This window comes from Balaenoptera physalus, assembly GCF_965194825.1.
Source record: "Balaenoptera physalus genome assembly, chromosome: 17".
Classification (NCBI taxonomy): Eukaryota; Metazoa; Chordata; class Mammalia; order Artiodactyla; family Balaenopteridae; genus Balaenoptera; species Balaenoptera physalus.
In genome coordinates this window covers 22,574,298-22,588,761 of record NC_138895.1, presented here as the reverse complement: position 1 = coordinate 22,588,761, position 14,464 = coordinate 22,574,298, and the positions used below count along the sequence as shown (strand labels likewise).

Below are 14,464 nucleotides of genomic sequence, written 5' to 3'. Positions count from 1 at the left end.
TTCATCCAGTAGGGTTCCCAACTGTCTGGATTATGCTGATTGCATCCCCTTTATGCTTATATATTTATTATGCTACTTTGGCCCATGTATTTACTGTTAGTTGGTAGATAGATCTAGAGCACTGAAATAATTCAGGTGTGATTTTTTGGCAAGTTTACTTCATAGATAATATTGATTAATTCCAAAAGGAACTATAAAGTGTCTGTCTTACTGTGACATTGCAACCATTAATGATCAATGTCTAGATCCATTAATTTATTAAGGGTACCAAATGGTGATATTCTACTAATTAGATTATTATTCATTTACTAGCTAGAATATTATTTCATCAACTATTTGGTTGCCCTGAGTTACAATTTAATTAGGAAAGGAAGAATAAATGCTTCTTTTATTTTATTTACCAGTTTTACAAAAAAAGAAAAAAAAGAGAGAGAGAGGTTGACTCCAAAGTAGCTTCCGAAGATGACTAATGAGGTATTTTCTTTCTTTGTTGTTGTTTTCAGTGAGGTTGTTATAAATATCGATGCAGAGATTTTCCCCTCTTAGGTTCAAGGATCCTATTCAAGTTGGCTCCTGAGTCCTTTCCACACAACCACAGTAGTATTTGAAGTCTTGCCAGCTCTCTTGTATGACAAGATGTAACAGGAACATCTTGTTCGTTTCTCATGCTGCATTTGAAATCAGCTATTTCTCCAAGGAGACGTTATCCACTGTGTTTATTCAAACTTGTGTTCCTTCTAGTTTAACCTTCTTTCGAGACATGATTTTTTTTAAAACAAATTACTTACTGAATTCTTTCACCTTTTCAAATCTTCTTATTCTCCTATCACTTCATTTCTGAATTTTTCTAATTTCTTTTATGTTTTTCTTAAAACCACTTTCTATTCCTTTTAAAATTTCTTTTACTTTTTTCAAAATATCAGGCAATAAATTTCATTTGTTCTGTGGACGTGTCTTTCTGTCACGCTTTCAGGATTTGCTGGAACTTTCTTTTCACCCTTCTTTTTTCTTTTATTTCTCACTGATTTTCTACAGGATGTGAATGGAATACTCTTCTGTCACTCATTTTTAAATGAAATAAGTTTCCACTTTAGGAGGGAAACATAGATCAGAATATAATTTCTAGCTTCAAAACTCCAGGACTCACTATCTTCTATTATTTTCATGACATAATTTTAAAAATGACCTTAAAATTTCTAAAATCTTCCTCCTCTGCCCTCCTATTCCCATTTAGCCAGGCCTCCTCTTTCCTGTCCTTGTTGAGTATGGGGATTTGTTCTGGAATGGTGCTTTGGTTTGATAGGTGTCAAGGTTTCACAGACTGCAGAACACTTGGCATCCTCAGAACATTTCAAAGTTCTTGCACTCAGCTGCAAAGTGGAGCCTGCAATGTTCACTCCAGGTTTCTGCTGCTGTTCTCAGTGAGTTTTTCAATCTCAGTGCGTTCTTTAACCATAGTAACCTCTGGCTCTCCTGAAAGAGAGAGAGAGACCTTCCCTTGTCTCCCTCCCACACACCTTGGGATACACATATGTAGGTCTTTTTCCTGTTGTTGATTTGTTCCTACCTGGCTGTATGTTGCAGTTCATGTGGACACCTTGTTGTAGATGTTGTCTGTGGGTTTTTGGTCTTGCTATCCTAGATGCTTTTCTTTTGCTTTTCTTTCTTTTTTTTGGGGGAGTGGGCGGTTGTGTATTCAGAGATAAAAATCTTCTCTGTAGCCACCATCATTTCCCCAGAATCCTCTGCCATTAATATTTAAAACAAAATCATAGGAATCATTATCCCGATCCTTAGGATAATCATTACATTGTATCTATCTTTTTTCCAGACTTCAAGCTGCCTGTGGCTCCCCACGTTAGTATATTGACATGACTGGGCAATGCCTAATTTGACGGGCTCTTTCTGTACTACCTTCTTCCTAATCATGACAGTCTTGTATGCTATACATAGTCTTCTTTACTGATAGGGAATTTAGAAAATACAGGAAACCATGGGCTTAATAGCTGAAAGTGGAATTAATGTATTATATTTCTCAGGTAAAATATCTTAAGACTCCTTAGGCCAAAGTTTTAAAATGAAATCACAAATTTCCTGGAATCATTTTGCAAAGGTGAATGCGCACGTAAAGTACACTAGGACTTGAATCCAAGGCATAACACATTTTTAGAGCCTCCAAATTTATAAACTTAGTACAATTCTGCATTACTTCTTAAGGCGACTGAAGAAAAGAATTTTGTGATAAAATAAATATTGATTTTATTAACATAGTTATTTTAAAAGTTTATAAAACTTTTAAAAAATGTTAAGGCTCTATCAGCCTCATCAGTTGTTATTGCTTTTCTAGAATCTTGGATAAAGGAACATTCGTTTGAGGGGAAACATGGTATAAAATGGGAAGATAATCTAACAGTGAAGATAGTTATATCTCTTCCTGTGTGATGAACTACTCCTAAGCTTGGTGGTTTAAAACAGCAGGCACGTTATCTCCTCACAATCTGTGAATCAGCAGAATGGGCTGGGATCTCCTGGGTGGATCTATCTTGCTTTTACCTGAGGCGACTACTGAGGCTGCCATCATCTGGTTACTGGACTGGGGCTGGTTGCTCTCACATGTCTGGCCATTGGTGCTGGCTGTGGCCTGTGCCTAGTCTCCACTAGGTTAGCCAGGCTTCCTAACATGTCAGGTTTCCATGAGGACAAGCCCTAACGCACGAGTACTATCCAAGCTTCAGCTCTTGATACACCATTGGGCAAAAGCAAGTCACATGACCAAGCCCAGGTCAAGGTGGAACAAAACTACACAGGGTGAGAAAACGGGGGGGGGAGGGGCATTTGCACTGGGGGTCAGTAGTCTAACAAACTGCTGCAATAACTATATAAAGAAAAACACCCCGGAGGACAACTGGTAAAAAATAAATGTGTGCGGGGGCGGGGGGGTAGTTTGGCATGGGGGGGCAAAGGCAGTAAACAGGGGCTACCAAAATCTGAAGATTCTGGAATTTTTGGAAAATTCACTGGGATTAAAGGAGTTACACAACCATGTTCTGACACCAGAAGAAAGGTCCCAGCTGAGCATCAGGGAAGTCTAGCACTCTTCCTCCATCGCTTCAATTTTCATGTTCTTTGACTCAGCATATTTTTAGAATGAATCATGACTTTCTATAAATGTTTAATTTAGTTTTTCAAAGAAATAGTGACCTCACTTCTATCTGCTGTGCCACAAAAATGCCGTAGAAAAAAATTTCTTCTGTTAAATCGCTCACCAGGTGAAATTGTATGTGTAACCCAGTATCAAAGAGGTATTAAGAATCGCCACAGCCGAGCCGGCCCTCCGGACCACGCACCCTATAGCAGCCAGTGGGTGAGCCGGGAGCCGAGGAGGTCACTGCGGGAAGGAGGGGCGGGGGCAGCGTGGCAGCCTCCTTACGTCTCCGTGGAGCCACCTCCAGCCTCTGGTACAGGAGTCGCCCGCAGCAGCCGGCAGTGGCCAGCCTTGCAGCGTTGTGTTCTAGGTCAATAGCTTCTAAGACTCCAGTTGGATTCATTGGAGTAGGCAACGTGGGGAATCCAATGGCAAAAGATCTCATGAAACATGGCTAGCCACTCATTATTGATGATGTGTTCCCTGATGCATGCAAAGAGCTTCTAGATGCAGGTGAAGCCGGTGGTGTCTTTCGCAGCAGATGTAGCCGAAAAAGCTGACAGAATTATTACAATGCATCAATGCGCTAGAAGCTTATTCTGGAGCAAATGGAATTCAAAAAAAAGTGAAGAAAGACTCACTATTAATAGATTCCAGTACTGTTGATCCTATGGTTTTGAGAGAATTGGCCAAAGAAGTTGAGAAAATGGGAGCAGTTTTCACGGATGCCCCTGTTTCTGCTGGTGTGGGAACTGCTCGGTCTGGCAACCTCACATTTAGGATGGGAGGAGTTGAGCTGCTGTGGTGTGTGGGCTCCCACGTGGTGCATCGTGGAGCTGTTGGGACTGGCCAGGCTTCGAAGATGTGCAAAAACTTGCTGTTAGCTGTTAGTAGGATTGGAACTGCTGAAGCTATGAATCTGGGAATCAGTTTAGGGCTTGACCCAAAACTCTTGGCTAAAATCCTAAATACGAGCTCAGGACGATGTTGGTCAAGTGACACTTATAATCCTGTACCTGGGGTGATGAATGGAGTTCCCTCGGCTAATTACTATCAGGGCGGATTCGGAGCAACACTCATGGCTAAGGATCTGGGATTAGCATGAGGCTCTGCTACCAGCACAAGGAGCCCAATCCTTCTGGGCAGTCAAGCCCATCAGATCTACAGGGATGATGTGCATGAAGGACTACTCAAAAAAAGACTTCTCATCCGTGTTCCAGTTTCTACAAGAGGAGGAGACATTCTGAGTTTGCCCTCTGGCTGTGAACACTGTTGAAACCAAACTGTGTCTTGGAGCCCCTTATAGCTCACTCCACAGGAAAATGGGCTTAATCAAAGGTCAACTGTCTGCTTTTGAGTGTCTAGGTCAGGGGTCTGCAACCCCTTGGCCTTGGATGGGTACCAGTCCGCAGCCTCTTAGGAACCGGGCTGCACAGCAGGAGGTGAGTCGCAAGCAAGCCAGCTAAGCTTCATGTCCCGCTCCCTATGGCTCACTTTACCGCCTGAACCTCACACACCCCGCCCCGCCTCCCTGGAAAAATTTGCTTCCAGGAAACCGGTCCCTGGTTCCAAAAATGTTAGGGACCTCTGGTCTAGGTCACAATAAATCCTGGGATTTTTCACTCATTTTAAACTGCTTATTCTTTTTCTCTATTTAGCAAACATATCATCCGTAATTTTTTTTTTTTTCTGCAAGCCACTGATGGTAACTGCTAGCTGGCTGGCTGACTGGCCTTTTTCAAAAGTTTGATTCCTGAGCATCTTCAGCTAAAACGCTGCCTACTTCAATCAGGATATTATTTACTCCACTTTACAAATAAAACCAAAATTTTTTTCAACAGGATGAAATCTATCCTCGAGGAAAGAAAAGAAATTGGTGTGAGAAAAGGTGTTAGAGAAAGGGGAAGTATAGTGAATTACTACCTGTGTCCCTCAGAAAATTTATCCTGTTAACCCAGTGTTGATATTCTTGCGTTGAGGTTACTGGTTTATTTTCTAGGAGTTGATAAAGCAAGAGAACTCCTTGCTTCATGTTATGTAATTTGGACTCTGTTACATTATCTTGGTGTGCCCCTCCTGTAACAACTTCCGATACTCAGCAAACTTGTTTTTTTTATATTTTTGCTGCCTTGTACATTTTTACTGCATATTTTTTGACTTCAAAAGAATGACAGCTTTAGAACTGTTTCAGAGCCAACGATGATATGTGCTTTAGATAATTATTACACTATGCTAAATATAACCATATTATTTTGAATTCAAATACATTTCTATGCTGATAAAAAAAGAAGCACATTTCATCCATGTTTAAATAGTATCCTTCCTCCTCTAAAACTTAACATAGGATTCAATCTGATTCCTAAAGGGTTATTTTCTTCAACAACAAGAGCTGACTTAGGCCATTTCTTGGCAGTGGAATCTGAGCATAGAGGTCCCTGTCTGACTGCCCTTTGATTCTCACTCACATTATCCTGGGTGAATGTGATGGTTGGGCATGCCCTTATGACTTAGCGCACTGATACTGCTCCTGATGAGGGTTAACGGCGTGGGTCACTTTAAATCTTGCCCAGCAAAGTGCTGACATCTGGGGTTTCCTATCAAGTTTACCAGATATTCCACAGTAATTTCATAATTTACACAACATAAAAACACTGATACTGAGCTTAGGAAAGCATTTCATTGAAACAGATACAGAACACTACTCTACGAAACTGTTTAAAATTTGTGAGCAATTGCATTAAATAAACTCTAATATAAATTAATCTAATACAAGTAAACTAATAGTTACAAAGCTATTGGTTGCTTCAGAAGCAGTGGCTACGGTTAACTTCAAAGTTGTTTCCTCAATTCATTAAGAGAAGCAACTATTTGCTGTCAACTGATTCTTGGGGAAGCTTATTCCTTAGTTTGATGCTGATTCGCGTTATGAATATATAGGAACCATTACTGGTTCTTCCTTTCCATATTATACTTCTATCCTCTTACGATCTGGATATCTGTCACTGCTACTGTTGGCTGGAGCCTGGGAGGGGGAAAGCTATCAACAAAAAAGGTAAACAAGTGTTAAAGATTTGTAGCATACTACTGAGACTTTTTATCTACTATAATCATAAGAAATAATAATTAAAATTACTTATAGCCTGGTCAGTGAGACCTTGAGTAAATTTTGGAAGCATCCATGTTTCATAGAGTTTCAGGGGATGGATATTTCCTGTTATTAACTCTATATCCTCTTCACCTGAAACAGAGAGACCTTTCTCTGTTGAAGCAGTTTTGTCTTTTTCCTGGGCATTTTCAGTTTTCTCTTATTAGAGACTTGTAAAGCTTACATATACAAGCTTACACATACACGTATAAAGCAAAGAAGGGGTAGAGTAGTCTTGAGAGGACATTGTTTTGTAGCAGGCACACAAGACAGATATAATATTCCCTGATTGCATTTGCCTCCTTAGCCCCATCTCCTTTGTGGAAAGCATCAGCATTCTGACTGGTCTCTGCACCCCACTAACTGGACGGAACACTGCATTGGCATTCTTAGGGAGCACTGATGGTCGCTCCGGAAACTGTGGTTAGAGCCTGTGCAGCCAAAGTGCACAGGAAAGAAACAAATATACTTAATATGACATGCTTACTCTGTTTTTCTTAATTAGCACTTATTCCCTGTAAGAGGTTGATTTCTGCTTTGACAGGGAGTAATCGAACTCTGTATTCCCCCAAACCATAAAATTAAAGTTAACATACCTCAGCTTTTCATCCTACTGGAAGAAACGTATGAAATTTAAAGTTATTTTTTAATTGCTGCTGTTTAGAATGCGTGAGGCCCATTCGCTGAACTTGTTAAAGAACAGTGTTAATGAGGGTATTTTTCGTTTCTTTTTTATCCTACCACAGCATGAATTCTCAGCCCAAAGTGTGCTCTGTTTCCCACAATAGAGACAGGGGAAAAAGTGCAAGTCTCTCACCACAAAGCATGAGACAACTACAAATACGTCTCTCCCAGAGTTAACATTGATGAGAGTCTTTGTGGAAAAGAACTTCCTTTTTTTGCGGGAATACAGTAGAAATGCAAGTTGTATTCTCCACAATTTCACTACTAGAAAAATAATTTCATAGTCCATACTTTTTATTGGTCTTCTTAAAAACATATACAGTGTTTACAATAAGGAGTAAAAGAGAAGATTTTCAATGTGATGTTTCAAGGAGCATTTTCTAAAGGCAGGATCCAGTCCCAACTTTGGAAAATTAACACACACCTATGAGATCAAAGAGTCACCTGCAAAAAATTTTATTATGTTTTTCTTTCATACTAGTTTCCTAAAGATGCATTGTTACTTCTTGGTAATGAAATAGTCAGAAATGACTATATGGTGGCTCTTTGAGGAAGAAGTAACTCTTGCATAAGTGTCTAGTGACCTTATCTCTTTTGATACAATACCTCTTGGTTTCAGAGGCTTGCACAGATTTCCTCTAAATGAATAAACTTAGTAAGATTTTTCTAACTATCAATTAGTCTAAAAGTAGATTTAGAAATCTACTTCTGAAGCAGTTTTGTTAAGTAATTATTGGTCAATTCTCTTTCTGATTGGTACTTCTTTCTGCAAAACAAATCCCTGTACTTAGAACAATGAATACCACCATCCCTGGCTCCTTGATTATTACACAGTGATGTTTCTTGAGAAAAAAGCTTACCCTTTTTGGGGGGAAACTTCAGTCCATGAAATAAAACTTCATTAAATCTAGATCTGCTTCTAATTCCAGTGTGATGCAGATCAGTATCCCCTTTCTTTTGACTTTCCAGGCTGTGTGAAGAGAATGGTATGGTTTGGTTTAGGAAGGGTTGTAGCTTAAGAGGATTGCATTATGTTTCTGTGTCACTTTGCGGGATTTTATTTCAATACTATCTTATATCCTGTTCTGTAAAAACACCATAGTCATTCCATTCTCTTACTTATTATTAAATAATTAAACGCTGCCCTTTGTTTACTTTCCCCTTTTGATCAGAAGACTCCTCTCCACTCTAGGCCTTGATCTCAGTTCCAATTCATCAGCTTGTAGTAGCTACACTTCTGATTTCTGAAGTCAGACAGATATGGGTCCCATTTCTGGCTTCATCAGTTATAATTTAGTCTCTGATATATGCATAACAGAGCTGGCAATGACAAACATTTTGCTTCTCCTTATTTTCCCAGGGTTCTTTGCATTTTAATAGAGGATCACACTATTTTAAGTAGAGTTGGGATGGGGTGGAAAGAAAGAGCAGGAAAACGTGCTTTTAGGAAGATCTGAAATACAAATCACATGGAGGTAACTGCTTGAGAGAAAACCACTCCTACCTGAGTATTGTCAATAAAGTAGCACAGGGAGGCGAACGAATAAATTGTTCACTAAATATATTCTTCTTTAGAAGAGTAAAATCCACAAGAAAGCCTCATTGCAAATAAAATATATTTGTTTTCCTAAAGGAAGATATTTGAAAAGTAGTAGTAAATACCTACTTTGACCTTCTGTGTCCCTAGTGTTCTATCTCCACTAAGTTTTATGAACACTACATAGAGGAGGAGCCTGAATCTCAAAGATGGTAAGTAAGAGATGGATTCCAGAGGCTTTGCAAGGTCCATTATGCCCCATGACTTCCCATTGCTTGTGCTGTTCATCCAGATAGGTGCTCAGGATACCAGAATGAATACATCTCTTTCAAGAGGTTTTTAACAGACATTAGATAATAAACAAGTACAACACCTAACAAATAGAACAGAATGCTTTATTTAAAGCAGACACAGAATAAATGCTCACCTAGTATCATTTAAATCCCCTTTAAATTATTTTTTGAATCAACATGTTTATATTTGAGGGTATTTTCTTATTTTTTCCTAGTTCCCTTTACTTGCACCTCCTTTCTTTTTCTCTTTTCCCAACTGAAATGTTTATGGTTTCAAAAGTAATTACTTCTTGAAGAAAGTTTTCATGTATACTAAGTGCTACCTAATGGAAGCCATAAGCATAGAGTCTGCTAGCATTTAGAGTGGTATAATACATATGCCAGGTTGAATCAAGTGGGAGAGAAGGTTAATCATTCTTTTAAATTGGCAGTGTTGCTGGAGGTGGATTAATATGCTTTTTGAATCTCTTATGTGCTGTAAGGCTCCTTGATCACAACCACTATGTTCATGGTTTAGGTTTTGAATTAGAGGTGTCTCCTGGGGTCAGCTGGGCCAACTCCCTTAATCTCTCTGACCATATTAGGTGATACTTTTCTCATTTCAATACATGATCTATGTTAGAGGGAGTGTTGACTATACCAGACTCTTAATGTGGGCACCCAGAAAGTGGAAGAATCTCTCTACTGGTGATTAATCATAACTCTTTTCATTGTGAATATAGTCCTTCCCTTAGGTAAGGTAGGAACACCATGAAAAATAGAAAGTTCTTGGGTGTCTGTGGAAGCTGGAGTGCTCTCGACCTGTCAGCTCACTGGCAGAGCAGGCTTCGTCTAGACACTAGAGAACAAAATGTGAAATTGGCACCAGCCAGCCTTTCCATTGCACAGGATATCCCTATTTAAATTTGACAACCAGGATATTTTACAATTTGAAATTCTTGTCATCTGGTTTTCTTTAGTTTCTTCTTTGGGATGAAAAGACTGAGAAGCTTGTTAAAAAATCTGGAATTCTGATGGTGAGGCTTAACCAGATCTATTGAGTCATCAATCAGCAAACATTGACCAACGCTTACCATTCCCTCAGGTACTATACTAAGGACCCAGACATGTCTCAGATAGTGGCCTTGCTCATTCACTGTATTTACAGTACTTTTTTCTAAATGTAACCAGAGTTCAGGTAAAGACAAGACATTGATTTGAATCTGAAGTAAACAAAGCTGACTGGTCTGATCCCTTCAGTTCCCAGAATTATTTTGTTTCAGGTAGTAATTTTCCCAGACCAATAGAACAAAGTCCTATCATCAATTTATTTAATATTTTATCACAATAGTCCTTGCCCCTTTGACCTCTAGTGAGGAAACTTGCATAAGAAACTGAAATATGCTTAGGTTCTATGGGTAAGTGCAGATAATGATATGAATGCAATTGAAAATGAAGGCCAAAGGTAGAAAAGGCAGTTCTGAATAGATTAAGTAAGATAGAAGGTATTTGAAAAATGAAGTAGAAAAGATACAATAAGGAATGGAGAGCTTCTGGAAGTTTTCCAATAGGTGAGGGGTTGGTACATCTTTTTTTTTTTTTAGAACATGTCTGGCAGTTGTATGCCAGAGAAAGTTATAAGGGGGTTGACTATATGCATGAAGTCCAGTGAGAACACTATTTCTGTAGGCCACTAATGGTGTTCTGAGTGTACATTCTATAGTACTAGAAATTAAGTTAGGAAAGAAAGGGTAATCTGATGTCATTTTAAATGAAATTTCACAAATTATTAGAGCTAAAAGATGTCTTTATTCACTCAGCCAACATGTTGAGCACGTACTATGGGGCAAGCACTGTGCTTATGGGTAAGAGATAAAAGAAAAAATAAAGGCCAAAGGGACTCAAAAGAGAGTGTGAGAGATGCATAAACAACTCATTACAATCGAATAGGGATAGTCTATTAAATAAATAGATCATAAAAATGTAACTTTGTAAAGCAGAACTTGGAGTAAATAACCCTGCTAGGGGATATTGAAGAGGATGTCAACAATGAGGAGGTCTTGGAATTAGGTTTTGAATGTCAGTAGGAATTTTCCACGTGGAGAGAAAGTCAGGGGCATACCAGGCAAAAGGAACATCCTGGACTTGAGAACCAACACAGTATATTTAAGAGATTATAAATGAGATTTTTTTTGACTAGAGCATAGGGTATAAGTTGCCAAATGGTAGAAAATAAAGTATAAAAGTTAGGCTGGAATAAAAGTATAAAGTGTCATAATTCTTATGATGAAAGATAGGTGTTTTCCTACAAAATGGGTTACTTATAAATATTTTAAAAATAGAGACCGTTGTGTAAGGCATGAAAAAACACTAAATCAGAGTTGTACTGAGCTCAGGCTTAGTGGTGAAAATTTCTGTACTTTGTTTTCCAGGTTGGATACTGTTACAATTCTTTAACATTTCTTTTTCCTAAGTAAAGGCATCTGTTGAAAATATGGGATCCATTTTATCCTGGGGAAGTTTTGTCTTAACCTTTCTTCTATGTATTTTTTCTCTTTAAAATGCTTTTGCATAATCTAATCATATGAAGTTCGGATACTTGAAGTACCTGCTCATATTCTCTCTTTGACATAATTGGGACGTCTTCTCTAATTTTGAGACTACCATGACTTCTCTCTTATGTTGGTTATTCCTGTAGATGAACCAATTTTAGGTTCATCTGAGTGATTAGTTAAACTTAATCCTCACAGATTGATTCAGCAGGTCTGAGAAGATATCTCAGAATATGTATATAGAGAGATAAACAATAAGAACTCACAGTAAGCACAAAAACAAAACAAAATGATAAAGATCATTCATAATTTTTCGTAAGATCTTATTTTCTCTCATTTCTCTCTTATTTTTTTCATAACTTTTCTTTAATCATATGAAAAAGAAGGGAATTTACATGGCATAACAAAAGATATGCAAAACTTAAGGAAACACAATTTTCTTAAATTTCTCAAACTTATTTGTATAGGATTCAGAATGCACTTAAAATGATTAAATGACTTAAGCTAATTATTTTTTATTGCAAACTGTTTTAACCCCAATTAACCAAGCAAGAAACTGAGAGTCATTCTTTACTCTTCTCCCCTCCCTTAAACTCTGATTGGAACAATCCCTAAGAGTTGTCATAATTATACTATATATATATATATATATATATATATATATATATATATATATATATATATATATATATACACACACACACACACACATATATATGTCCATTCTTCTCTATGTCCATTGTCGTATCTTTTACATTTCTTACTCGGATGTAACATCCCAGTTCACTTTTTCCCTGACTCCAGTATTATTTCTGTCTTATTTATTCTCTGCATCGCCACCTAAATTTCACTCAACGGCTTAGAGCTCTTCGATAGTTTCTCTTTAATTTTGGGGAAAAGGCTTCAAGCACTGTGCTCTTGCCTACGAGTCCACCCTTATCTGGTTCCTCTATCCTTACTTAGCATCTCCTTCTTCCATAAATTTTCAGCAACACTCAGTAGACTTCAGGATTAGACTTCTCTTAATGCTGAACTTTCTCCAGGTTATATCATCAATTTGTATCATTCTTTACCCATTCAATCCTTGGTTAATGCACTCTCATCATATAAGTTTCAAAATAAACAGTGAATCTCTGGCTTTTCATGACTTCCATTAGAGATTAAATTCCCTTTCAATGTGTTCTTATAAAACCTGGCTGTCCAGTTACCTATGAGAGGTATAGTTATATTTTATAGTTCATTTCCCCTACTACATTGTAAACTCCACGTGAACCATGTCCTTATTTACCAGTGTTGTAGGTACTCAATGAATATTTATTCTGTTAAAAGATTTATTCTGTTAAAAGTTAAGAGACTGTTTATGTTCCATAAATAAGAGAAAATGTAGCTCAGAACCAAGTAGTGGCAAGAGAGTTGAATAAAAGTGGACAATATTGAGAGATAGCAGGAATTTAGGTTAGACAGTACTTGGTTACTGAATTAATTGTGAAGGTGAGGGATGATTATACAGAGTCCAGAGTTTTATTATTTTTCTAAATTGATTTTTATTAGAGTATAGCTGCTTTACAATGTTGTGTTAGTTTCTGCTGTACAGCAAAGTGAATCAGTTATACCTATACATATATTCCGTCTTTTTTATATTTCTACCCATTTAGGTCACCAGAGAACATTGAGTAGAGTTCCCTGTGCTATACCATAGGTTCTCATTAGTTATCTATTTTATACATAGTAGTGTATATATGTCAATCCAAATCTCCCAATTCATCCCACCCCCCTTCCCCCACCTTGGTATCCATGTGTTTGTTCTCTACATCTGTGTCTCTATTCCTGCTTTGTGAATAAGTTCACCTGTACCATTTTTCTAGATTCCACATATAAGTGATATTATACGATATTTGTTTTTCTCTTTCTGACTTACTTCACTCTGTATGACAGTCTCTAGGTCCATCCATGTCTCTGCAAATGGCACTATTTCATTCCTTATTATGGCTGAGTAATATTCCATTGTATATATGTACCACATTTTCTTTATCCATTTCTCTGTTGACGGACATTTAGGTTGCTTCAATGTCCTGGCTATTGTAAATAGTGCTGCAATGAATATTAGGGTGCATGCATCTTTTTGAATTATGCTTTTCTCCAGGTATATGCCCAGAAGTGGGATTGCTGGGTCACATGGTAGTTCTATTTTTAGTTTTTTAAGGAACCTCCATACTGTTCTCCATAGTGGCTGTACCAATTTACATTCCCACCAACAGTGTAGGAGGGTTCCGTTTTCTCCACATCCTCTCCAGCATTTATTGTTTGTAGATTTTTTGATGATGGCCATTCTGACCGGTGTGAGGTGATACCTCCTTGTAGTTGTGATTTGCATTTCTCTCATAATTAGTGATGTTGAGCATCTTTTCATGTGTTTGTTGGCCATCTTTGGAGAAATGTCTATTTAGGTCTTCCGTCCATTTTTTCATTGGGTTGTTTTTTTTTGATATTGATCTGCATGAGCTGTTTATATATTTTACAAATTTATTTATGTTTATATATTTTGGAGATTAATCCCTTGTCAGTTGCTTCATTTGCAAATATTTTCTCCCATTCTGAGGGTTGTCAGAGTCCAGAGTCTTCAGTGTTTCCCCAGTATCCAACTTGGACAACTGTAAAAATAGTGGTGGTATAAATGATGTAGAGAGATGAATAGTGGAAGTAAGTTTTGAAGGTAGAATTAATCATTCAGTAACATCACATAATTAATTTTAAGTGTCCAGGTTATATTTGGGCAGAGTTTTACAGTTGGCAATTAATTAGGTTTGTAAGAGACTCAGGAGAGAGATAGGTAAGCTTTAGGTCAAGATCTCTGATATATATGGTGGCTGGAATCACAAGAGTAGATGAGACCATCTATCAAGGGCTGAAGAGAGCTTCTGAGAAATACACATCTCTTGGGAGAGGGCAAAGTGAGAGTGCCCAATGAAAGAGATAAGGATGTCCAGAGGCAGGAGGAAGACATAGCAGATTAAGATGCTACTGTTGTTAAGGTGAAAGATTTTTCTGAGATGACAAGTTTGATCAACAAAATCAAATATTGCTAAAAGGTGACATAATGACCAAACAATATTCATTCAATTTAATCAC

At 37.7% G+C, this 14,464-nt stretch overlaps 1 pseudogene across 1 annotated transcript; it reads left to right on the top strand.

Annotated features, from left to right (window-relative positions):
* The first annotated feature begins 462 nt into the window (after positions 1-462).
* LOC309646727 (3-hydroxyisobutyrate dehydrogenase, mitochondrial pseudogene) lies at positions 463-9,475 on the top strand (annotated as a pseudogene). Its single transcript has 2 exons — positions 463-474; positions 3,355-9,475. The product of its transcript is annotated as a 3-hydroxyisobutyrate dehydrogenase, mitochondrial pseudogene (transcript).
* Positions 9,476-14,464: the final 4,989 nt, after the last annotated feature.